This window comes from Pristiophorus japonicus, chromosome 10 (assembly GCF_044704955.1).
Source record: "Pristiophorus japonicus isolate sPriJap1 chromosome 10, sPriJap1.hap1, whole genome shotgun sequence".
In the NCBI taxonomy this organism is placed as follows: Eukaryota; Metazoa; Chordata; class Chondrichthyes; family Pristiophoridae; genus Pristiophorus; species Pristiophorus japonicus.
This window is the reverse complement of record NC_091986.1, coordinates 118,360,518-118,374,010: the sequence shown is the minus strand read 5'-3', so window position 1 is coordinate 118,374,010 and position 13,493 is coordinate 118,360,518. Positions and strand designations below refer to the sequence as shown.

The window sequence follows — 13,493 nt, the reverse complement described above, 5'->3', positions numbered from 1 at the left end:
GTTTGAGGAGTTTAAGATTTACCCTGGGGGCAAGTTTTATGTTGCAAATTGGTGCTCACTGGGGTTAAACATATGGTCAATAACTCATTAACCTTGGATCCTGTTAACGCCATTAGTGATGGAGAAACTGTATGAGCTTTTGGCAAATAAATTAACCAAATGAAATGTAGTTGATGTGATGAAGTTGTTTTTCTCCTTGATGGAGGGTGAGCTCAGAAGACTGGGACTCTGTACGCGCTTTCCCAGATGTGTCCTTGTCATTAAAATGAAGAAATGAAGATAGAAGAAGTACAGATATATTTGGCAGTTGAACAAATGATAACATGAGATTAATTTAGGTCTAATTTACATTCTTTCCCTAATCAAAAATACGCTAATATCCACATGGCTTTCAGCTTGACTGATTGAAATCCAAAATAAGGAATGACCTTAATTCCACCAACCTCACTAAAGTTATAATTTTTGATAATTTTGAACATCATTAAAACTGTAATCCAGGCCAATATTTGCAAAAATTAATTTCATACTGTGTATGTGTATAAATTACGATCTGAAAATGTTCAATTAATGGCTGAGGTATCCCCTTACATTGATGTAAACAGGTCTGGAGAATCTTAGCTATGAGAAAAGATTGGATAGACTGGGTTTGTTTTCCTTGGAACAGAGGAGGCTGAGGGGAGACCTTATTGAGGTGTATAAAATTATGAGGGCCTAGATATAGTGGATAGAAAGGGACTATTTCCGTTTGCAGAGGGGTCAACAACCAGGGGGCATAAATTTTAAGTAATTGGTAGAAGGTTTAGAGGGGATTTGAGGGCAAATTTCTTCACCCAGAGGGTTGTGGGGGTCTGGAACTCACTGCCTGAAAGAATGGTAGAGTCAGAAACACTCACCGCATTTAAAAAGTACTTGGATGTCCACTTGAAGTGCCGTAACCTACAGGGCTACGGACCTAGAGCTGGTAAGCGGGATTAGGCTGGATAGCCTCTTGTTGGCCGGCACAGACACGATGGGCCGAAATGGCCTCCTTCCGTGCTGTAAACTTCTATGATGCTATGATTCTATGATGTGCAAAAACGGTTGTCGTGTTTGACTACATAATAACAGTGATTACACCTCAAAAAGGTACATTGGCTGTGAAGCATTTTGCAATTTCCTGAGGATATAAACAGTGCTATATGCATACAAGTTTATTTGTAATATTGGTGTAATGAAACTTTTACATAAACCCAACCTGGGGTATCAAATATTGTTAAGGTACCAGCAGTTTGAGGATTAATATAGTGTTGTTGGAAAATGGCCTTTTTGCTTTTGTATGGCCATAATGGAATAGTGCTTCTGCTCACTTACCACCCAAAAAACCTTTACACCAGTCAATCTAAAGATATGGGCCTGGATATTAATAGAAGTGGGTTACATATTCAGGGGGATGGAGTTTTGGACACGAAACCCATTTCCCTGCATGTTGTGGAGTTTTAACTCCACAACCTGTGTCTTTTGACCTTGACAGATTCCCCGTCCGGAAGTCAGCCGGATTGACAGCCTTGGTTTCCAGTCGGGCAGGAAGGAGCAGGCCGCAGGACCAGGGAGGGCCGATCCACAACCCTGGTTGGGGGGAAGGTAGCTGTCTGATCTTGGAGGGTGTCCAATCCTGGGGGTCTGTCCAATTCCAGATCTGGGGGTCTTTGTATGGGGGTAGGGAATCAGATGGAAAACGCTTGTGGGACCGGGTGGAGCACTCCTGCTCCTCCTGGCCCACAGGTTGTGCTGTGAAAGCATTTACCTTCTCCTCAAAGCTGTCCTCACCTCCCTTCAGATGCCGGGTTTCCCGAGGCTTGGGAAGCCCAGAAGGCCAAGCAGTTAACATGTAAAACAAGTTAAATTAGAGGCTGCCAGCATGATTAAAATATTTAAATTGCCAACCTGCCTCCTGGGAGTGGTTGGCTGCCTTCCCCCCAATCCCGTCTCCTTTAAACCCAGAAGTGGATAGAGGAAGGTTGGGGTCGGAGTTGAGATTAAAAAAAATTTAAACTTCTGACTGACTCCAACCCACCCATTTTTGGATGCTAAAAGCCAGCCAATGGCCTTTATTACTTATATGGTACAAGGTTGAATTGAATTACATTATGATCACTGCCATTCAAATACTCCAGCCTCTAATAGTCTCAGGTCACTATTAAATAAAGAATGAACTCTGTCATGATATATTTTAATATGCTGCATCAAGAAGCAATCCACATTCTCCTTTGATAGATTTTGTAATTTCTGAGTAATTCAAATCACCCAGAAGTAATGCTTTCCTTTTTCCATACTCATTGATGCAGTACTCCTGTCAACTGACAATTAAAAAAAAATCTGATTACTAACAAATCTTTTATTATTAATAATGCTAACTCAGCCTATTTTCCCTTTTCCTTCTAAATGCTTCAAACCCCAATTACACATTTTCTTCAATATGCAATTTTCAATCTGCAATAGCTATTTTAATAAAGACACATTGTAATAAATTCTCGAGCAATGCTGATTTTTTTTAACTTCCTCATTTATTAATGACAGCTGCCTCATGAAGATTTACTACAATGCATTTAAAATATATATTTTTAGTGACCTCCATTTAATGCTTTCCCCTCCCCTCTTCTCCCATTTCTAGTTCAAATATTTCCCAAATTGAAAAGTAAATAAATTCAATCCCATTTCCTGAACATAGTTCCATATCAGTTTAGATGTATCTTCCGACAGCTCATGCCTCTCATTACGAGAACAATTCATTTTTATGTGCAGGTCAGAGTATAACTCTTGGTTTTAAATGCTTGTCAATTACTGTGGCAATGACCTTCCATCAAAAGCTGCTCTGCAAGGTCACAGAGATGCTTCTCTGAATTTGTACATGATAGCAGCTAAAACTATAAAATAAGCTGAAATAAGGAAAAGGCAGAGACTTTAAACAAATATTTTGTATCTGCCTTAACAGTAGAAGACATAAAAAGCATACCAAAAATAATGGGGAACCAAGGGGCTAATGAGAATGAAGAACTTAAAGTAATTCAGATCGGTAGCTAATTTTTTTCTAAGTGTTGAAAATTGCATTATTTTTACTTTGTTTTAATTTTTTTTAATTCTGAAGGCATTGCCCTTTTAATTTCCCATAATCCCTAGCGAACACTGTAGCCTCGCTTCCAAAGGTTGTTGGAAGCTGGAACGTCCGCTTCAGGACGGCATCTTCAACTCCCAATCATGCACTAACATCACCAGGAGAGCATTACACGGTAAGTTAGCGCTGAGCTAAAAATCTTTAGTCCCCAGAGTGAATTTTTCCCTGGTAGCACTTCGACTATTTTCAGCAGCCATTAACCCGGGCTGCCGATGACACGGCAAATCTCGTGGTGGCCACGAATTTTTGCACTAATGTTTCCACTTGCAGGTGAGAGCAGAACTAGCGGCCATAAATATAAGATAATCATTAATAAATTCAATAGGGAATTCAGGAGCAACTTCTTTATCCGGGGCGTGGTTAAACAAGGAGTAGTTGAGGCTATTAGCATAGAAGGATATTTTGATGGGGTTAGATGTGGGGCATAAATACCAGAATCGACCTGTTGGGCCAAATGGCCTGTTTCTGTGCTGTAAATACTATGCAAGATTAAACTGCTTCAAGGTTGTACTACTACAATATCTTTTTAAAATAAAAAGATTTTTTAAGGACACAAGCTATGTTCTATGCCATTATGCTGTGAATATAGTTCTTATTCAACAGAGGAATTTTCACTGGACAAAAGTACCAATCTTTGAATAAGGATTTTGAAAACTTTAAAAGACCTTCATAAGAATCATACAATTTACAGCACAAAAAAGGACCATTTGGTCCAATAAGCCTGCACCAGAGCTAACCCCTGAACTGGAGCTGTCTATTTTAATGTCATTTACCTTTTTCCATATCCTTTTATATTCTTCATTTTCAAATAATTACCCAGTTTCCTTTAAAAGTATGTGTGAAAAAAACCTTCTAACTTTCCTCTCTGGGGGCCGTGACAGCGCTGCATCGATACGCTCGTTACTGATTTGCCAAATAATGGAAACAATTTTTCATCATTTATTTTCTCAAAAGCCTTCAAAATGTTTAAACCTCCATTAGGTTCACCTTCTTAACCTTTCTATGTTCTAGTGAAAAAAGAGAAAATGTTCAAGCCTTTCTTCATATCTATAATTGTGCTTGGTATCATTTTATCTATAATTGTGCTTGGTAGCATCTTCTTATGTCCTTTCCATGATGCTAATGATCTTCCTATAATAGGGTTCCCAGAACTGGCTGCAAAACTGCCCCTGTGGCCTAACCAATGTTTTGTACAAATTAAACACCCTTTAGTATTCAGTGGGCCTGTATATAAATCCCTGAATCTCAAATGCCTTTTTCTGGCCTTTTGCACCTAGGCCTCTGCCTTAAGAAAAATGCATATATCTGCAACCCTAGATCTCCGTATTCCTCCACTCTGTTCATATTTTAAAGGATGATTTTCTTGAGCATGCACTGTCCAGGGGCAATATGACTGCTGCATACCAGGGGTGTGTTGCACGGGAGGGGAGGGGCCAAAACAGCACACAATTTTGCCTTGGGCTCTCATTAGCATGAAGAGGGTGGACTTTGAGAGCAGCTGGAAGCACATTTGGTGCAGGGACTTTGAGGGAAGAGGAAGTCTATGCAATGCCTGGGCCTTAAAGCAACTTTAAAGAGACAGGTAAAATGGAAATCCCATTGTAGAATCAAAAGCACTTTGATCTTTGGAAGTAATAGTGCAGATTTATTTATCAGGACCGCTTCTGATGAAGGGTGGAAAGTTTTTAAAGTAATTTATGTATGCCAGAAGCTGTGATTTGCATGTCATATTTATTTAAACATTCCTTCCCCAGTGAACATATTCAAGCTGTAGTGCCATGGCTGGGATGGCAGTAACACCCAAGCAGCATAACCTCTGCTGTCTGCCTTTGAGAGAGCTGGTAATAGGACAGCACCAAGCAGTAGGTGGAAGAACTGGGAAAGCAAGTATGGGTATGAAAAATGATGTTTTGGGTTCAAAATGAGGGTGCTGGTTTGATTATAAGTTTCCTCTTTTTACCCCCAAGGTGTCATGGAGCGGGTATATGGTTAGTAGGAGGGAGGAATTCCTAGGGAAACAGGTATTAGTGGTTCAGGAGAAGCCCAGGTGAATGAATTCAGCAACTTTCAAAGCGACTTTTTTTACACAGGATTACATAGGATACACGGCATAGAAACAGGCCTGGCCCAACCTGGCCCATGTCGGCGCTTATGCTCTACTCGAGCCTCCTCCGTCTTTCCTCATCTAACTCTATAAGCATAACCCTCTATTCCCTTCTCCCTTATATGAAAGAAAGAAAAAAACAAAGACTTGTATTTATAAAGCACCTTTCATGACCAGCAGACATCTCAAAGCGCTTTACAGCCGATGAAGTACTTTTGGAGTGTTGTCACAGTTGTAATGTGGGAAATGCAGCAGCCAACTTGCGCACAGCAAACTCCCACAAACAGCAATGTGATAATGACCAAATAATCTGTTTTTATTATGTTGACTGAGGGATAAATATTGGCCAGGACACTGGGGATAACTCTCCTGTTCATCTTTGAATAGTGCTATGGGATCTTTTACGTCCAGCTAAGAGGGCAAATGGGGCCTCGGTTATCTAACCGCCCTTTAAATGCATCCATATTATTTGCCTCAACCACTCCCTGTGACAGCGAGTTCCACATTCTCATCACTCTCTGGGCAAAGAAGTTGCTTCTGAATTCCCTGTTTGATTTCTTGTTGACTATCTTATACTGATGGCCTCTAGTTAGGCTCTTCCCCACAACTGGGATTTAAACCATGCGTGCATGGCCACTAGCAGCACAGATGAGAGGTACTATGTTGGTGATGATTGGGACGACTTTATTGAGAGACTACAGCAAAGTTTTGTCACTAAGGAATGGTTGGGACAGGATTTGGCCGACAAACGCAGGGCTTTTCTCCTGATGGTTTGTGGATCCAGAACGTACTCCCTGATGAAGGACCTTCTAGCTCCAGAGAAGCCGGCGGACAAGACGTCCGAAGAGCTCAGTAAGTTGATCGGGGAACACTTTAAACTGGCGAGCAGCATGCACATGGCGAGACACCAGTTTTACACGCACCAGCGGCGAGAAGGGCAAAGCATTCCTGACTTCGTGGCAGATCTCCGGCGACTGGCGAGCCTATGTAAGTTCACAGATGCATACAGAGCGGAGATGCTGCGAGACTTTTTTTATTGAGAGCATCGGGCACGCTGGGGTTTTCAGAAAACTGATTGAGACCTTGGAAGTGGCGGCTCTGATAGCCCAGACATTTATCTCAGGGGAGGAAGAGACCAGAATGATGTATGACAAAAATCTTGGCTCAAATGCGGCAAACGACCAGGGAGTCAACATTGTTAATGTGGCACACAAGGGCAATTGGACATGCCCCAGCATGTAGTCGAACCCAAAGGAGGAATTCAACAGAGACAATGGCTAGCTGAATGGCGATTCATGCCATCGCAATGGACAATGCAGCCAGTACTGGGGCCATCAACACCTGTTAATAGTACGCTTAAGGATAGTTACAGAGACAGTTTGAGACGATCGACTGGTAATAGACCTTTTGTTTCCAACAACGGGGCCTCCAGCTCATGCTGGAGGTGTGGAGGCAAACACCCAGCCTCAGCAATATACCTGCAGAAACTGCAACGTCAGCGGTCACTTGGTGCGTATGTGCAGGAAGTCTGCAGCCAGGTTGATGTACGAGGAGGACGGGCCTGATGTAAGCCCTACGAGGCCAAATGAATACTGGGGGAAATTGCTGGAAGCTGAAGTTCAGCGAGTTGATGTGGAGTACATATACAGTTCATATACCAGGACGCCACCGATAATGATGAAAGTGCTCCTCAATGGCATCCCAGTATTAATGGAGCTAGACACGGGGGCCAGCCAGTCCCTGATGAGTATCAAACAGTTCGAAAGGTTGTGGGTGTCCAAGGCCAGGAGGCCAAAATTATTGCCGATTGACGCACAGCTACGGACATATACAAACATAGAAACATAGAAACATAGAAAATAGGTGCAGGAGTAGGCCATTCGGCCCTTCTAGCCTGCACTGCCATTCAATGAGTTCATGATTGAACATGCAACTTCAGTACCCCATTCCTGCTTTCTCACCATACCCCTTGATTCCCCTAGTAGTAAGGACTTCATCTAACTCCTTTTTGAATATATTTAGTGAATTGGCCTCAACAACTTTCTGTGGTAGAGAATTCCACAGGTTCACCACTCTCTGGGTGAAGAAATTCCTCCTCATCTCGGTCCTAAATGGCTTCCCCCTTATCCTTAGACTGTGTCCCCTGGTTCTGGACTTCCCCAACATTGGGAACATTCTTCCTGCATCTAACCTGTCTAACCCCGTCAGAATTTTAAACATTTCTATGAGGTCCCCTCTCATTCTTCTGAACTCCAGTGAATACAAGCCCAGTTGATCCAGTCTTTCTTGATAGATCAGTCCCACCATCCCGGGAATCAGTCTGGTGAACCTTCGCTGCACTCCCTCAATAGCAAGAATGTCCTTCCTCAGGTTAGGAGACCAAAACTGTACACAATACTCCAGGTGTGGCCTCACCAAGGCCCTGTACAATTGTAGCAACACCTCCCTGCCCCTGTACTCAAATCCCCTCGCTATGAAGGCCAACATGCCATTTGCTTTCTTAACCGCCTGCTGTACCTGCATGCCAACCTTCAATGACTGATGTACCATGACACCCAGGTCTCTTTGCACCTCCCCTTTTCCTAATCTGTCACCATTCAGATAATAGTCTGTCTCTCTGTTTTTACCACCAAAGTGGATAACCTCACATTTATCCACATTATACTTCATCTGCCATGCATTTGCCCACTCACCTAACCTATCCAAGTCGCTCTGCAGCCTCATAGCATCCTCCTTGCAGCTCACACTGCCACCCAACTTAGTGTCATCCGCAAATTTGGAGATACTACATTTAATCTCCTCGTCTAAATCATTAATGTACAGTGTAAACAGCTGGGGCCCCAGCACAGAACCTTGCGGTACCCCACTAGTCACTGCCTGCCATTCTGAAAAGTCCCCATTTACTCCTACTCTTTGCTTCCTGTCCGACAACCAGTTCTCAATCCATGTCAGCACACTACCCCCAATCCCATGTGCTTTAACTTTGCACATTAATCTCTTGTGTGGGACCTTGTCGAAAGCCTTCTGAAAGTCCAAATATACCACATCAACTGGTTCTCCCTTGTCCACTCTAATGGAAACATCCTCAAAAAATTCCAGAAGATTTGTCAAGCATGATTTCCCTTTCACAAATCCATGCTGACTTGGACCTATCATATTACCTCTTTCCAAATGCACTGCTATGACATCCTTAATAATTGATTCCATCATTTTACCCACTACCGATGTCAGGCTGACCGGTCTATAATTCCCTGTTTTCTCTCTCCCTCCTTTTTTAAAAAGTGGGGTTACATTGGCTACCCTCCACTCCATAGGAACTGATCCAGAGTCAATGGAATGTTGGAAAATGACTGTCAATGCATCCACTATTTCCAAGGCCACCTCCTTAAGTACTCTGGGATGCAGTCCATCAGGCCCTGTGGATTTATCGGCCTTCAATCCCATCAATTTCCCCAACACAATTTCCCGACTAATAAGGATTTCCCTCAGTTCCTCCTCCTTACTAGACCCTCTGACCCCTTTTATATCCGGAAGGTTGTTTGTGTCCTCCTCAGTGAATACCGAACCAAAGTACTTGTTCAATTGGTCCGCCATTTCTTTGTTCCACGTTATGACTTCCCCTGATTCTGACTGCAGGGGACCTACGTTTGTCTTTACTAACCTTTTTCTCTTTACATATCTATAGAAACTTTTGCAATCCGTCTTAATGTTCCCTGCAAGCTTCTTCTCGTACTCCATATTCCCTGCCCTAATCAAACCCTTTGTCCTCCTCTGCTGAGTTCTAAATTTCTCCCAGTCCCCGGGCTCGCTGCTATTTCTGGCCAATTTGTATGCCACTTCCTTGGCTTTAATGCTATCCCTGATTTCCCTTGATAGCCACGGTTGAGCCACCTTCCCTTTTTTATTTTTACGACAGACAGGAATGTACAATTGTTGTAGTTCATCCATGCGGTCTCTAAATGTCTGCCATTGCCCATCCACAGTCAACCCCTTCAGTATCATTCGCCAATCTATCCTAGCCAATTCATGCCTCATACCTTCAAAGTTAGCCTTCTTTAAGTTCTGGACCATGGTCTCTGAATTAACTGTTTCATTCTCCATCCTAATGTAGAATTCCACCATATTATGGTCACTCTTTCCCAAGGGGCCTCGCACAACGAGATTGCTAATTAATCCTCTCTCATTACACAACACCCAGTCTACGATGGCCTCCCCCCTAGTTGGTTCCTCGACATATTGGTCTAAAAAAGGAGATCATTCCGGTACTAGGCAGCGCCACGGTAGTCGTGACCCACAAAGATTCGGAGAGCAGGTTGCCACTTTGGCTTGTCCCGGGGGACGGTCCCGCATCACTGGGGAAGAGTTGGCTTGTTGTCATGAACTAGAAATGGGGCGATGTCAATGCAATTTCTTCTGTGGAGCAAATATCATGCTCACAGGTCTTGGACAAATTTGACATTATTTCAACCCAGCATTGGCACTTTCATGGGGGCCAAGGCAGTGACTCACATAAACCCGGACGCCAGGCCAGTACACCACAAGCCAGAGCGGTGCCATATGTGATGCGGGAAAAGATAGAATGCGAATTGGACCGCCTGCTGAGAGAAGGTCACTCGGTGACCAGTTACCTTTATTACCAAGACCTTAAGTGATGAAGGTGGGTGGAGCTTCCCCTTTTATACCTGAAAGTCCAGGTTAGGAGTGTCTCCCACAAGTTCACCCCCTTGTGGTCAATGTTCTCAAGGCGTACAACTTAGGTCAGCTTATACATGGGTTACAATGATAGTTGAATACATGACATCAACAGTCTTTCCGTATCTACTCTATCAAAACTTTTCATAATTTTAAAGACCTCTATTAGGTCACCCCTCACAGCTTTCTTTTTCAAGCGAAAAGAGACCCAGCCTGTTCATCCTTTATTGATATGTATACCCTCGCATTTCTGATATCATGCTTATAAATCTTCTCTGCACCCTCTCCAGTGCCTCTATATCCTTTTTATGATATGGCGACCAGAATTGTATGTAGTACTCCAAGTGTAGTCTTACCAAGGTTTAATACAAGTTTAGCATAACTTCACTACTTTTCAATTCTAACCCTCTAGAAATAAACCCTAATTCCTGGTTTGCTTTTTTATGGCATTAGCCTGTGTCGCTACTTTTAGTAATTTGTGTATTTGTACTCAGAGATCCCTTTCCTCCTCTACCCCACCAAGACTCGCACCCTCCAAGTAATAAGTGATCTCAGCAGGTCAGGCAGCATCTGTGGAGAGGAAGCAGAGTTAACACTTCAGGTCGATGACCCTTCGTCAGAACTAGAGAGTATTCAAAAAGAACAGATTCTTAACAAGCACTGAAAGGCGGAGGGGAAGAACAAAAGGAAAGGTCTGTGATAGTTGGAAGACAAGAGAGATTAGAGAGACAAAAAGGCTGGCCCAAATTCAGATTTCCAGCATTTTCTGTTTTTATTCCAGATTCCAGCAGTATTTTGCTTTTGTAATAAGTGACCTCCCTATTCTTCCTACAAAAATGTAATACCTCACATTTCTCTATTTTGAATTTCATTTACCAATTATATGCCCATTCTGCACGTTTATTAATATCTTCCTGATATTATTTCTCTGCATCTGACTCTAAAAAAAGCTCTATCACTAAAGAGGAGAATCCACAGTACTGGATGGGGGCAAGCATGTGCCCAAGACACATCTTTAGAGGTGCCTGCTACTGATACAGATAGGAGGAAACCTTCGTCTGATCCTGGAAAGTCCTCCAGGGTCAGTGGTAGAGGTTCCTGGTGCATATAATCACAACATAATTACCAGGATCACTGGCCCAGCAGTCAGATGTTAATGAGACCTGGGAGTTAAAATACTCAGGGTTTGAAATTTAGTCCAGCGGGTGCGTTTCACACTCACCTATTGTCCGCCCACCCGAAACCCATTAAGGGTTAAAATCAAGTCATAGATTTATTTAAACCTCTCCACAGACTGACTACTTTAAAAGGTTACTGAGCTATTAGGACAGCTCATAATGAGTCCAGCGAGAATGACGCAACTACAATACTCACTTGACACACCATGGGCTGTCTGATGTGTGATTGCTGCTACATTATTGATACTGTGCAGCAGAGGTGTTCTGCGTCTATCTATTCTGGATAGTCGACTAAAATTATTCATCTCACTGGCTCATTAAAGCTAAAATTACCATAAACATTAATGTTATTGAATATTGCAGAGATTGATGACTTATTATTTAATAAACCCCAATTGGAATGTAAATGATCTCTGCAGGTAGCATCTTCTGTTTATTAGCACCTAGAAACACTTGTAATCAACGTGTAAAGCAAATACCCAGCATAAACGATCAAAGACACTCATGTGCAAGAGTGTTTGCCTGAATTTGTTCGCTCTTTTAATGCCTATTTATTAATCCCTGCGCCCAAACTCATCTTGAATCATTCTAATGGATCCCCCATACTCAAGAGCCGCAGATGCAAATTTCCTGCAATTACGCTGGTGCAAAACAGTTGTGAAATGAAGCTGGAATTTTAGGCACAGCAGGAAACAAAGTAATTTTTTTTGTAGTTTTATTGTGATTTTTGAGCAATTAAAAAATTATATTTAGCCTCACTGAGACTTGAATTGTAATTTCTGTTTCCTTGAAGCCTCTTTATGGCACATTAAAAACTGAAAAGTTCCCATAATTGCGTGCTCTTAAACATGATGGTGTAGAGTTTCCATTTTGGGCGCAATCAAGAATGTGATCAAAATTGTGCCACTTAGTCTCTGCTAAAAATAATTTGCATAATCAGAAATGTAAAGGGGGAGAAATTAGTTTGGATATGATGGGCGCTACAGGGACGCAAAAGGGTTTGCAGCCTCGAGAGACGACATTAGTGGCGCTCGGCAAATTCAGTGTGCCGGTACCAACAGCGCTGAGGAATATCACCCGGGAGAGGAGTGCCAGTGTGTGCAACGCACCCAGTATCAACAAGGATGTAAAATTCTGGGCTGCGCTGCACCCATAGTGCCTCGTAGTAATATCGCTTCTCGGCCTTTTGGCTAAGATCATGCGTAACTGACCTGACAGGGGAGTAACCATGACCAGAAAGTGGTTCTCCCTGGATCAGGAAGGTGGTTCTCCTATGCTTTTTGGAAATAGGAGGTGGGTGGGGGGCACACACCCACCCACCTCCATGGCACGAACCTGGTATTGCAGTACTTCCAGGAATGGTGCAGTGGCTCTAGGCCTTTTGGCTAAGAGCATTGGTGCAGAGTGATCCTTGACAGGTGCAGGGTGACCTCTGGCATTTGTGATTTGACAAAGAATTGGAAAGATTGGCAATGAATAAAAAAAAAAATACCGCTAGAGAAAGCTGGTGTGCAGAGCTGTCTCGGGGTACTAAGGGAAGGAATGACTGCATGAGATAAGTGTGATTGATATTTTTTTTTGCGATTTAATTTTTGCATCCGGGCGCGATCCTCAGGTCGGTTTTTGCGGTAGCTCTTAGAACGTGTGCAATGGCTTGCATTGCGACACCGGCAGAAGTTTCAATAATCACCCGACCCATATGCCCCGAAACGCGCCCCGCGATGACCACGAGGGAAAACACAGCGGTGCAGCCCTGCCGGCACCGGTGAGTGGATAAACTGCAGAAAAGGTAATTTCCTGTTTTTATTTTTTTATTTTTTTGCAGCGATTTATGTTGTAAGGGTGTTGGCAATGTTTTTTGAACGTTTTTGTGAATTTTTTTTTCCCCCTCCCAAGGCCTCTCTTGGAGCGTTCCTGGCCCCATGATTTAGTTGGCGACAATCCTGTTTTTGTGCCGCAAAAGTAGTACAACGCCTCCCTTTGCCCTGTGCCCCTGGTGCAGGGCCCAAATGACAAAAGTTGTTCCTCAAAGCACAAACAGGAATCGGGCGGTAAATTTCCCGCCCCGCTTCCATTCTCGCCCCGAAAACGGCAAAGCCGAAAATCCAGCCCGAACAGTTTGAGATATTTGAATTTTTCAACCATTCAATTAATATTAAGGATAATTTAAGTTTAACTTTTGAAATCTCCCTTGGTTGACATATTTTAAGTCTCAAAATTTACAAATACTAGTAGATCTCCCATGGCATGGATATAGAAGTTGGGAATGGTCTGCATAAAATCACAGAATCATAGAATAGTACAGCACGGAAGGAGGTCTGTGTCGGTTCTTTCGAAAACTAATCCAGTTAGTCCCACTCCCCTGCTC

At 42.9% G+C, this 13,493-nt stretch overlaps 1 pseudogene; it reads left to right on the top strand.

Annotated features, from left to right (window-relative positions):
* Nucleotides 1-12,295: 12,295 nt before the first annotated feature.
* LOC139275361 (U2 spliceosomal RNA) lies at nt 12,296-12,497 on the top strand (annotated as a pseudogene).
* Nucleotides 12,498-13,493: the final 996 nt, after the last annotated feature.